At 44.1% G+C, this 10,627-nt stretch overlaps 1 long non-coding RNA gene across 1 annotated transcript in view; it reads right to left on the bottom strand.

Annotated features, from left to right (window-relative positions):
- The window catches only part of LOC309541484, a 174,935-nt gene continuing 164,308 nt past the window's right edge, over positions 1 to 10,627 (bottom strand). The window contains exons 8-9 of the long non-coding RNA XR_014223731.1: positions 6,165 to 8,417; positions 1 to 896 (exon numbers count right to left, since the gene is read on the bottom strand). This is a non-coding gene — a long non-coding RNA (uncharacterized lncRNA). The remainder of the gene's footprint in view (positions 897 to 6,164; positions 8,418 to 10,627) is intronic.

The following is a 10,627-nucleotide window of genomic DNA, read 5'->3' as shown; positions in this document are numbered from 1 at the left end:
CAAACACCATCCTTCATTGCCAGGCAATCCCAGAAGGAGTACAAGAAGGCCATATAATATGTAAAACAACGTAATCACCAATAGTACTATAATGCAAGGCAGATAAAAATCAAATAGCAAGCAGAGCAACCATAAAAAAGAATAAGAACAATAAGACAAAACATCTGGCCTAAGCACTCTTGCCCAACAAATGATGAAAACATAAGATTCAGTGCTAGCCATGCAAGAAGTGGAGTGATCACTCAGCCTGCAAAGAGGGGTAGCTGCATAGGCGATGAAACAAATTAAGCTAGGGCAAAATTTAGATAATACTTTTGTCAGTTTCAACTTTGCAACTAATCCAGCTAAGACTGCAATTCGATGCAGAGTTAGATATGTTTAAACTAATTTTTTTCAACACGCACTGCTCCACTGAGTTGGCTGTGTGGGTGAAGGCATAATCTAAAGAACTGGTACTCTTCGTGTGGCTATGTCTAACTAACAAGGGCCTTCTGCAAGCTCTCTATTGAACCTAGCCAGTTTCAGCTCTTGCAAGACTATACCCTTTTTAATATGTAACTGACACACAAGCAATGCCTTTTTGCTGACAGCTTCAAAAAAGACAGCACTGAAAATGAGTAATCACGGAGGTCAAGTGGGAGGTCATGTGAAAGGTGGGGGGAGTTGAGGAAATACAAGGAAATATACATAGGCTGGCAGGTAATAACAATGCAGCCTAATGACTGCATTGTTAATGGGAAAATCAGCCCTAAGAGTGAGGTCACATTTCAACCACATCCCTTCCCCTAGATGACAAGCTACACCTTTGTAGTTTTGTCTCTAAATTTAAGCAGGTATGGGCACGACCACAACCTGGAGTGCTCAGAAGGCTTCTGTGTCTGAGCGCCTTCAAAAGACTGGAAGGAAACAGAAGTAAAAACAATACTTTATTGTGCAGGCAGATGTTTTATGTCTTGAATTTAAATTCGCTCTATTATCATGGCCTCATACGCCTCTTTTCTCTATTCCTTCTCTCCTCCCGCCCTTCCCCATGGATGTGAGGACTGTTCTCGGGTTTTGTTCACAAGCAGACACTTGTTTTTTCTAGTTGGCTGGGGCTGAGCGACCTCAGATACGCCTCTTTACCTGCCCACCCACCCCTATATTAGAAGGCTGCTGTCTCCTTCACCCCACCCAACCCTGTGTTCCACCCCTTGTGAGGCTCTGTTTTATTAACACCATTTTACGGTCAGAGTCCGGGTCAGTGGGGGTGGGTCTTCCCCCTCTCTGATCCTTGGTACCGTCTACAGCCACCCCTTGCCTCCCCTCACTGCTCCTGTTTCACATCCTCCTAGAGTGTTTTTGCTTGGCTGGAATGTGTCCTTCAACTCTGACAATGCCTTTTGCTTCCCTAGATGGGGGAAAGAGCAGGGCGTGTAGAAACCAGCATGCTGTAAAAAGGTGTTATGTATTGAATTGAATAGGAACCAAAATGCAGCAGTCTGATTGGCCCTAGAACAATAGGATTCGGAATGCAGCAGTCTGATTGGTCCTAGAACAATAGGATCTAGAATGCAGCAGTCTGATTGGTCCACAGGAGCCACCCAATCCAGCTCCAGGTGGAAGTGAATCCGCAACCTGATTGGCCTACAGGTGAATCCCGGAATTAGCCAATCACGTGGGGCCCATTGTGTAAATAATGTATATAAAGCAGACATTCTGGGGGAACTTCCATTCCTCCTCACCACTATGAGCTGAATAAAGAGCATGAAATCCACTCTCGACTCCGAGTATATTTCAAAAGGCATTTGTTGCTAGGCCTCCTTTTGTCCCTGGCCCCATCCACCGCCACCGTCATGTCCTCTGCTTTCCCCCACAAACATTACTGGGTAGGGAATATAACCTGGAAAAGGTTCCCTGCACCTGCGTAGAAAATACTGAACGAGACAGACCGCTGATCTGATATAAGACAACGTCTTAAGTATAAGCCACAGTCAGCCAGCACCAGGAATTCTATATGGCACAGAAACCTCACATATCTTTTCCACCATCTCACCACTCGCTCCTCCATATTTTCTTACTCTGTGCGTACACATGCTGTCCCCTCCCATCTCCTTCACTCCCTGAGACATCTGTTCCGTCTCTGATCAGATCACCATCACCCCTCATTATCTTAATCTGTCGGCCGTGCCTCCCTCTGCCACTGAAACCGGAGTCCTTGCATCCAGCAACGCCTCTACATCTGGACCTTCCCTGGGCCTAAGCAGCCAGAACTCTCAACTTATTAACTTTCCTACTCAGACTGTTGTGTTCACATGCGGTGGGGAAGTGTAGCAGTTTAGTCCCCAAACCACAGGGCAAATGACAGCCAAGCATTCATTGAGAGATTTGGTGAGGCTGCCTCTTTCCCCCTTCTGCACCATCCTTTTAAAAGAAGAAAAAGAAGCAAAGGCAATGGCTTTTCACTCTGCAGCTATGCAGCCAGCTTGGAGCAGAATGTTTCCAGAAGATACTGGAAAAACAATTACCCAGTGGGTCAGGTACACTTGTGAAACTTGAGCATCAATTGCTTTTCCCCATCGCCATCAAATGAAAGAAGATACTCGGTCAGTTTAAAAGCACAACAGAAAATGGTTAAGATGCGTTGCACAGCGGCACTGGCTCTGGGTCTCCAGCTGCTGTTGAACTACAACTCCCATAATCCCTAGCTAGCAGAACCAGTGGCCAGGGATGATGGCTGTTGTAGTCCAACAACAGCTGGCGACCCAAGTTTGAGAAATCCTGGAAGAACACAAGATGACCTGCTGGATGAGACCAATGGTCCATACAGTCCAGCATCCTGTTCCTCCCACATGGTGGCTGTGGGAAACTCACAAGCAGGACCTGAGCACAAAACACTCTTCCCTTCCAGAAATGTATTCAAAAACGTTATTGCTTCCAACCACAGAGGCAGAACATAGCCAGCGTGGCTAGTAGCTGTTGATAGCGCTGCCCTCCACGAACTTCTCTAATCCTCTGTTAAAGCTATCCAAGCTGGTGGGCATCATTGCCTCATGTGGGGGGTGAATTCCATAGTTTAACTATGCACTGTGTGAAGAAGTACTTTATTTTATCTGTCCTGAAAATTCCAGCCTTCAACTTCATTAGATGCCCCCAAGTTCTAGTGCTATGAGAGGGGAAGAAAAACTATCCTCTGCCCCCTTTCTCCATGCCACTCACCTCTTCTCTAAACTAAAAGGTCCCCACTATTGCAACCTTTCTTCATAGGGGAGTTGCTTTATCCCATTGATCATTTAGCTTGTCCTTTTCTGAACCTTTTCCAACTCTGCAATATCCCTCTTAAGGCAAGGCGACCAGAACTGTATTCCATGGTATTCAAAATGCAGTCACATCATAGATTTGTATAATGGCCTTATGATATTGGCAGATTTATTTTCAATTCCTTTCCTAACGATCCCTAACATGGAATTTGCCTCTTTTCTTCTTCTTTTTCTCCCGCTGCCGCACACTGGGTCAACATCTTCATTGAGTTAAAGCAAGTAGGAATTATGTCTGCTGTTAACTGAATTTAGAGGGGCTAACTTTAAAACGGGACACGGGTGGTGCTGTGGGTTAAACCACAGAGCCTAGGACTTGCCAATCAGAAGGTTGGCGGTTTGAATCCCCGCAACGGGGTGAGCTCCTGTTGTTCGGTCCCAGCTCCTGCCAACCTAGCAGTTCAAAAGCACGTCAAAGTGCAAGTGTATAAATAGGTACTGCTCCAGCGGGAAGGCAAACGGTGTTTCCGTGCGCTGCTCTGGTTTGCCAGAAGCGGCTTACTCATGCTGGCCACATGACCTGGAAGCTGTACACCGGCTCCCTCGGCCAGTAAAGCGAGATGAGCTGCACAACCCCAGAGTCGGCCACGACTGGATCTAATGGTCAGGGGTCCCTTTACTTTTAACTTTAAAACAAAACAAAACAAACTACCCCTACTTTTGAGGCTGTATCAACACCATCAGTGTTTCCAGATGACCTGTTTACTGAATATCTATCTTGATTTGTTTTGGGGATGGTTTAGATAGCCCTGCATCACAGTAAATGTTATTCTACACTTTCCAGCGCATTTCCCTTTCACATGCTTTATCACCAAAAGTCAGATCTTTTGCAGTAAGCAGGTTTGTTTTGCAAGCCCTCCCAATCAACTATGATTTGCACAACCTGAATCTGCTGGCATGTGATTGAATTGCACCTCAAAACAGAGACAGTCTGCAAGCGCCCTCTGACCCTAGAGAATTAAGGTGGGGAAACTTTTCAAGGTAAGGAGAATGAAGAGGTTTTATTTACTGCTGAAGCTCTGCATGTCAGGCTGCAGCACAAGAGAAGGACCAATCAAATTGTTGGCAGCCCTGCAAATTCCACTTTACCTTTGCTGCTGAATCAAAAGATGATTAACCTACCCATTTTCCCACCGACCCTATTGTCCACCCCCCTCCTTATCGCTCCATCATAACAAGCAGGGCACACAGGAGGTAAGGGAAGCCATTGAAATAATGGAAAGTGGAAATGGGTGGAAGCAGCAGAAGTGTTTTCATCTCCTGATTTAGCAGCATATTATAGAACAGGGGTGATGGAGAGTCAACGGATATGTTTTACTTTTTTCATCATCATGGTAAGCTGTGCTTTAAGGCGGAAGCAGGACTGAAATCCTGCACACATCTGTAAACAAAAACAACCCTCCATATCCTACACTTGAGCTCTCACATTGAAATCAAAGTTGCATGCTTATGTCTAAACAGACTCAGAAGTATTTGTGGCTCTGCATCTTAATACAGTGGACGCTTGCGGTTTAGCTGTATGAAGCTTCACTGTCACATTTAAACAACAATTTTCAAAAGGCGGCTAATTGATACTTTAATAATTATCACAGAATGTGTTTTGGAGCAGCTCATTCTAAATGGCAGAGGCAGATAAGGCTTGGAAAATGAAGCACAAACTGCTTATTAAAGCACGCTCTGGCTCAGAGTCCACTTTGCTGGAAAAGCCCTGACTCCAGTTCTGGGGAACTTCAAAAGGAACTCCACCCACACTGCTCCGGCAACAGGAAGAACAGGTTGAGCTGGCATCTGTTCTGGAGGGTGACCAGATGCAAAGCAGGATAGGGCTCCTGTAGCTTTAATAACTGTGTAATAAGAAAAGGAATCTGAACAGGTGCGGCATGCAGAAAGGTGCACCTGGCATAAAAGTTCTGCAATTTCAACCCTGCCACAGGGCAACTTAAAAACATAAACAACACTTAGAACCGAAACATCAACCAAGCACAATTACTCAAGTATGTGAAAACAGTCTGAAAACAGCATGGAAATATCTTTCCCCTTTTTGCTCTCCAGCTCGGCTCTCATGTTTCTTTCTACTCCGAAGAGTTCTAAAGGAATTCAGTGCAGACAACAGAATGCCACTTGCTTGCCACACTAGGGAGCTCTCAAGTAATTACACTACAGCAGGGGTACCCCTTTCTTTCAGCCCTTGTTTAGTGCAACTGTAAATCTGGTCCTTGCTAAGTAACACAGGGGGGAATTACCCTTGTAAAACAGAGGGAGTCATTAGTAGCCTATTTACTTGGAGCTAACCTTCTGCCACTTTAAAAAAAAATTTGGCTAGCGCCTGGCCCATAGCTTGCTCCTTCGTAAAGAATGTGATTATCATCCCTCGATTGAGCATCGGTTCCTATTCATATCATACGCCACCACAAAAATCCAGCTGACCAACTTTTTGCTCAGTCCCACACTACATTCTGGAAGGATGTGATAATTCATAATATTCAAGAATGTTATCTCATGATTATCATTTTATGTCTGATTTGTTTTTTATACTTGTTTTCTAGTACAGTGGTTGTTGTTGTTGTTAGGCTTAATACATGATAGCATTTTAAATTGTTCTTTACCTTGTTATAAATATTTTTATATAAAATTGTGTCATTGTTTTAATTGCAGATGTTTTTATTATGAAATCACTCTGAGATACTTTATGGGAAGTAATTCATATTTGAATCAAATAAGTACATTTAAATAAATAAAAGGTGCTTTTTAAATAAGGAATTGCCTTATCTAGTCGTCTCAAAGTGATTCACAAGCATACCATAAAAACAGCTAAAAATAGTTTAAAAACAGCTAAAGATGGGTTTAAAAACAATTCAAAATGAGCACCTAAGGCTGAGACCTTTTCATCCAGCTGGAGAAGTTGGTTGGAACAAAAATGTCTTCAATTGTTATTGTTGTTCAGCTTGTTTGAAGGTCAATTGTGCCTTCATCTCTGAAATGCTTAATAAAAAGAACATAGTTGAAGAGAAAACAATTATTTGATTATCCTAAAGGGAAATAGGAGTGTGAACCCTTGCTTAGGGCAGAATTGCTAATATACAAACTCAGGGCTGCCACTCAAAATGGGAACAGCAAGGCTCCCTTTCCTCTCTGCATACTCCAAATAACAACACATAGTAACAATGCCCCACATACAACACACAATCCAATTAAGCTCACTTAATTACTGACATCGTTTATGCTGTGTATGTTCATATCAGTACATGTCCAGCTGCTAGCATGGATCTGTTAAAAGCACAATTGCATCAGGACATGTAACAGTGTCAGGACATCAGTCTGCACGTCTCAGCGATGGAGAGCTCTCTGTTTCTTGAAACATGTCTTTCTGCCTTTACATTGCAAGTAGTTAAAACAATTGCTACTTGAATTATGCTTGGGACCCCTCCAGAATTAATGAGTGGGGGACATAACAAAAGGGTCGTAGCTCAGAGGTTGAGCATCTGCTCTGCATGCAGAAGGTCCCAAGTTCAATCTCCAGGTAGGGCTAGGAGTGTCCGCTACCTGTAACCCCACACAGCTGCTGACAGCCGGTGTGGTTGCTGCTGAGCTAAAAGGACCAGTGGTCTGACTCCGTAGAAGGCAGCTTCCTATGTTCCAAAATCCTTGACCTCTGAATTAGTTCACCCAAAGTCAAGGTCTAGGCTGGGAGATATTTAACTCTCACAGGGGCTGGAGAGACTATAGCTCAGAGCATGATGCTGATAATGCCAAGGTTGCAGGTTTGATCTGTATATTCCTGCATTGCAGGAGGTTGGATTATAGAATCTTCAGGGTCCCCAAAATATGCAGCATTCAAGGGTAAATATGGAAACCATGGAAGGGGAGGGTGGGAGATCAATGGATAAAGCAACTTTTGTTTTATGCTAAAATTTGTAAAGTTCTTTTTGTGAAAAATCAATAAATAAGATTTTTTTGAAAAAAGATGATCCTCAGGGTCCCTTCCAACTCTAAATAGACCTGAGCAGTCTTATCAGAAAGGGAGAGCTTTCGGAAAGCTTTTGGAGAGATGGAAAAATACAGAGTTAAGGGAAGGCCAAAAGAATCTTGGGTTGCTGGGGGTCTCCAGCTGCATTGAAACCAAACATTGAAAGCACATTTTCCCCGCCACCCCGAAGAATTCTGGGAACTGTAGTTGTTTAAAGGTGCTGAGAACTGTAGCTCTGTGAAGGGTAAACTACAGTCCCCACGAAACGTTTCCCTGGAGGAGGGATCTCTTTTAAATGGGCTTTCGGTATATGGTGTGCACATAACCTCTCTCTCTGGTGATCTGCTGCATGCCAGGAGTGCTGATGCCGCTTGCGTCCATCTAGGCTCTTCTGGGATTGGGATATTGGTAAATAAGCCAGGCATTGCTGACACACCATCCATCTCCAGGGAGCTCTTTTCCAAGAGGAAGCCAACTTCCAGGGAGCTCTTCCCCTGCATCCTTGGGAGATGTGGGGAGCACATCACAAATATGAATGCTTCTCAATGCATGTTGAGGTGTGTAAAAGAAGACAGAGCTCCTGCATTTTTAAAGCTGTGCGGATTTCTGCACCACCACCTTCTTAAAGGCAAGGTGGCACCAAACCCTTTTTAGGATAGCTATGAAAAGCATGGGAGCCCTGCCCTCCTTTCAGTCTGGTCACCCTAGTTCCAAATGAGAGAGAGAACAGTCCAGTCCATTGCTTGCTGTGCTGTCTGCAGCAAGATGGTGCTGGAGAATGGCTGTAGCTCAGTGGTAGAGAAGGCCCCAGGTTTAATTCCCAGCATCTCCCGGTAGTATCCCCTGTTTGTAATCCTGAAGAGTCAGTGTGTACAATGCTGAGCTAGATAAGCCAGTGGGCAGCTTCCTTGGTTCCTGTATTCCGCATGGCCGGTCTTTAGCGTTGGGCGAGAACCAATGCATTGCTTTCCCACCCACTGGGGCATCCCATTGCATTCCAATGAAAGAAGCAAAACTGACTTCACCACTATTTCTTTTGCAGACAACCTGCTGCCTACGTTCGAAGGAATGTTTCAGTGGGTGCAGACACTTAAAACATCCAAAGGGATCCTGGTGAGGATAAGACAGTTGGGCACATAGCTGAAGACCCCTGCCTAAAGCACAAGCAAAGAAGAGAAGAAAAGCTGGACTCAACCACCCTTCTCCTGAACTTGCCTTTAAAGCAATGGAATTCCCATCTGGATACATTACAGATTCCAGATTCACATTTGAGATCGCCTATCCTGTTTCACACCTCTGCTGCAAGTCCTCCACCAAAGACTTTGTTGGTCCAAGAGAATGACAGCTGATCTTATTAGAGAAAATACCGTAAGAACAGTCCGCATTTGTTGATGAGAATTTTGAAAATAATTTTGTTTATTCTCAGCCGGCTTGATCAAACCCAGCAAAAATTAGTTGGTGGAGGCATGCAAAGCAGAGCAATGATTAATGTAAACAGACAGAAAAACCCAAATAAGCCACCAATATTCTTTTTCATTTCTTGTTAATATGGAGGATAAGGAAGAAATTGTTAATTTTGTTGCAGCTGCCCATAAATAATTATCGTCCCAGGCCTTTGTGATATGAACTAATCCACAGTGCCTAAATTAAAGGATAGTTGTTGTAAACTATATATTTAAGCCTCCACTCTTGTGATATAAACTGGGTGTGACTATGTTTGCCCACAGAGAAAATAATACCAAAAAATATTTAGGAGTAACAAAGGTTGTGTAACGAAGGGAGTGTCTGAACTATTGTGTCTGACCTTTCCAGCTCACTGCCAAATTGTGCCTGACCTCTCCATCTTGAAGATGTCTAACTTCATCCCCTGATGCCTAGCTTCCCCAGTATATCTGAATGTTCCCTAGCAAACCAACAGATTAAGTAGGAGAAAGGTCAACAAGTTAAGTAGCTTGGTGGGGTCCACACTGCTGCATCAGAGCAAGTCAGTGTAAGCAGGAGGTGAGGTGAGAGCAACATGTGCACACCTTCACCTTGCTAAGAAAATGGAGTGACCTGAGATGGGAATCTGCACCAAGGCAAGGAGACCCAACTATCGCCTTCAAGAGGTGTGCAGCAATTATCCACCCATGTTTCAGGAAACCTGTTACTAAGCTGGCTGACAGCCAGGTTGCATCAGCCCTGCATCTTAGCTTTGAATGTAGGCTAGCATTAAAAGGGTGCTTGATTAAAGTAGCCTTGGAAAACGATGGCATCCTGGAGGGGTGAACTAGAAGTGTTTACAGTTCTTTGAAGTCACATCTCTGATGCCCTTTTGTATCTGTGTGTTGTGAAAATATGACTGCATTTGGAATACTGTGTACAGTTCTGTTTGCCTCGCCTCAAAAAGGATATTGTAGAGTTGGAAAAGGTTCAGAAAAGGACAAGCAAAACAATCAACCACCCTCCTTTGTAGCATGGCTCTTTTTTCATAGAGAAAAAAAGGCCAAAGATGTGTTCATAGATCTCAGGTGTCACATCAGATTTGAGGCTTCTGGTGCAGCTACTGACTGCATCCAATTCTCTCTTGGACCCTGAGAGAATTAGTTGCCTGATCAGGAGCAACCGTAGCTATTCAAGAGCTTAGGTAATTGTATATGTCCAGCTTAGAAAACTTGGCTTGCTGCTTTTCAAGTGAAAGAATTGATTAATATACTTGGGAGCTGGGCAATTGAGTTCCTTTTATTAGGGAATTAATCACTAATATGTCTTCTTGCTTTTGATTAAAACGGGGCTGTTGTTGCCATGTCTCAGCAAGAGAGTTCTGTAGAGAAATACTGGAGAAGATACTGGGCATTCCCTACCCCTGATGCAACCCTAACCCTGCCCACTAAATTTACTGTCCCTGCTCTTCCATACTGATCATTCCTGTATATTCCATTCATTCATTTCTTCTTCCATCCAACTGTTATCCTTGCTTTTCTATAACCGCCTACATTTCTGCAGTCAGGGATAGCTACATTGCCTTTCCACTCCATCTCTGTCCATTTCTTCTTGCTCTCAGGGCCGGTCCTATCATTAGGTAAAGTGAGGCCACTGCCTTAGGCAACAGAGGTTCAGGGTGGCAGCTTCCTTCCACCCATTTCTCTTGAGCCTCCTGGGTGTTCCCCTCTTCTGCAGGAGAATGGAGTGATGTACACCACACAGCCTTGCCTGGACCATCTAAGCTAGTCTGTTCACAGGTGCAGTGAAGGCCTCTGTCCTATCACCAGCACTAAGCACGATTCAACAGCCAGTCTGGTTGGCTTCTGTACATAAAATGGAAAGCACTTTCCTTTTGCCTCAGGCAGCAAAGTGTATTGAGCTGGCCCTTGATTATGACAAG

The sequence above is a fragment of the Podarcis vaucheri genome (assembly GCF_965113315.1).
Source record: "Podarcis vaucheri genome assembly, chromosome: 10".
Lineage (NCBI taxonomy): Eukaryota > Metazoa > Chordata > Lepidosauria > Squamata > Lacertidae > Podarcis > Podarcis vaucheri.
The sequence above is the reverse complement of the archived record's forward strand: the minus strand, read 5'-3'. Positions and strand labels throughout refer to the sequence as shown.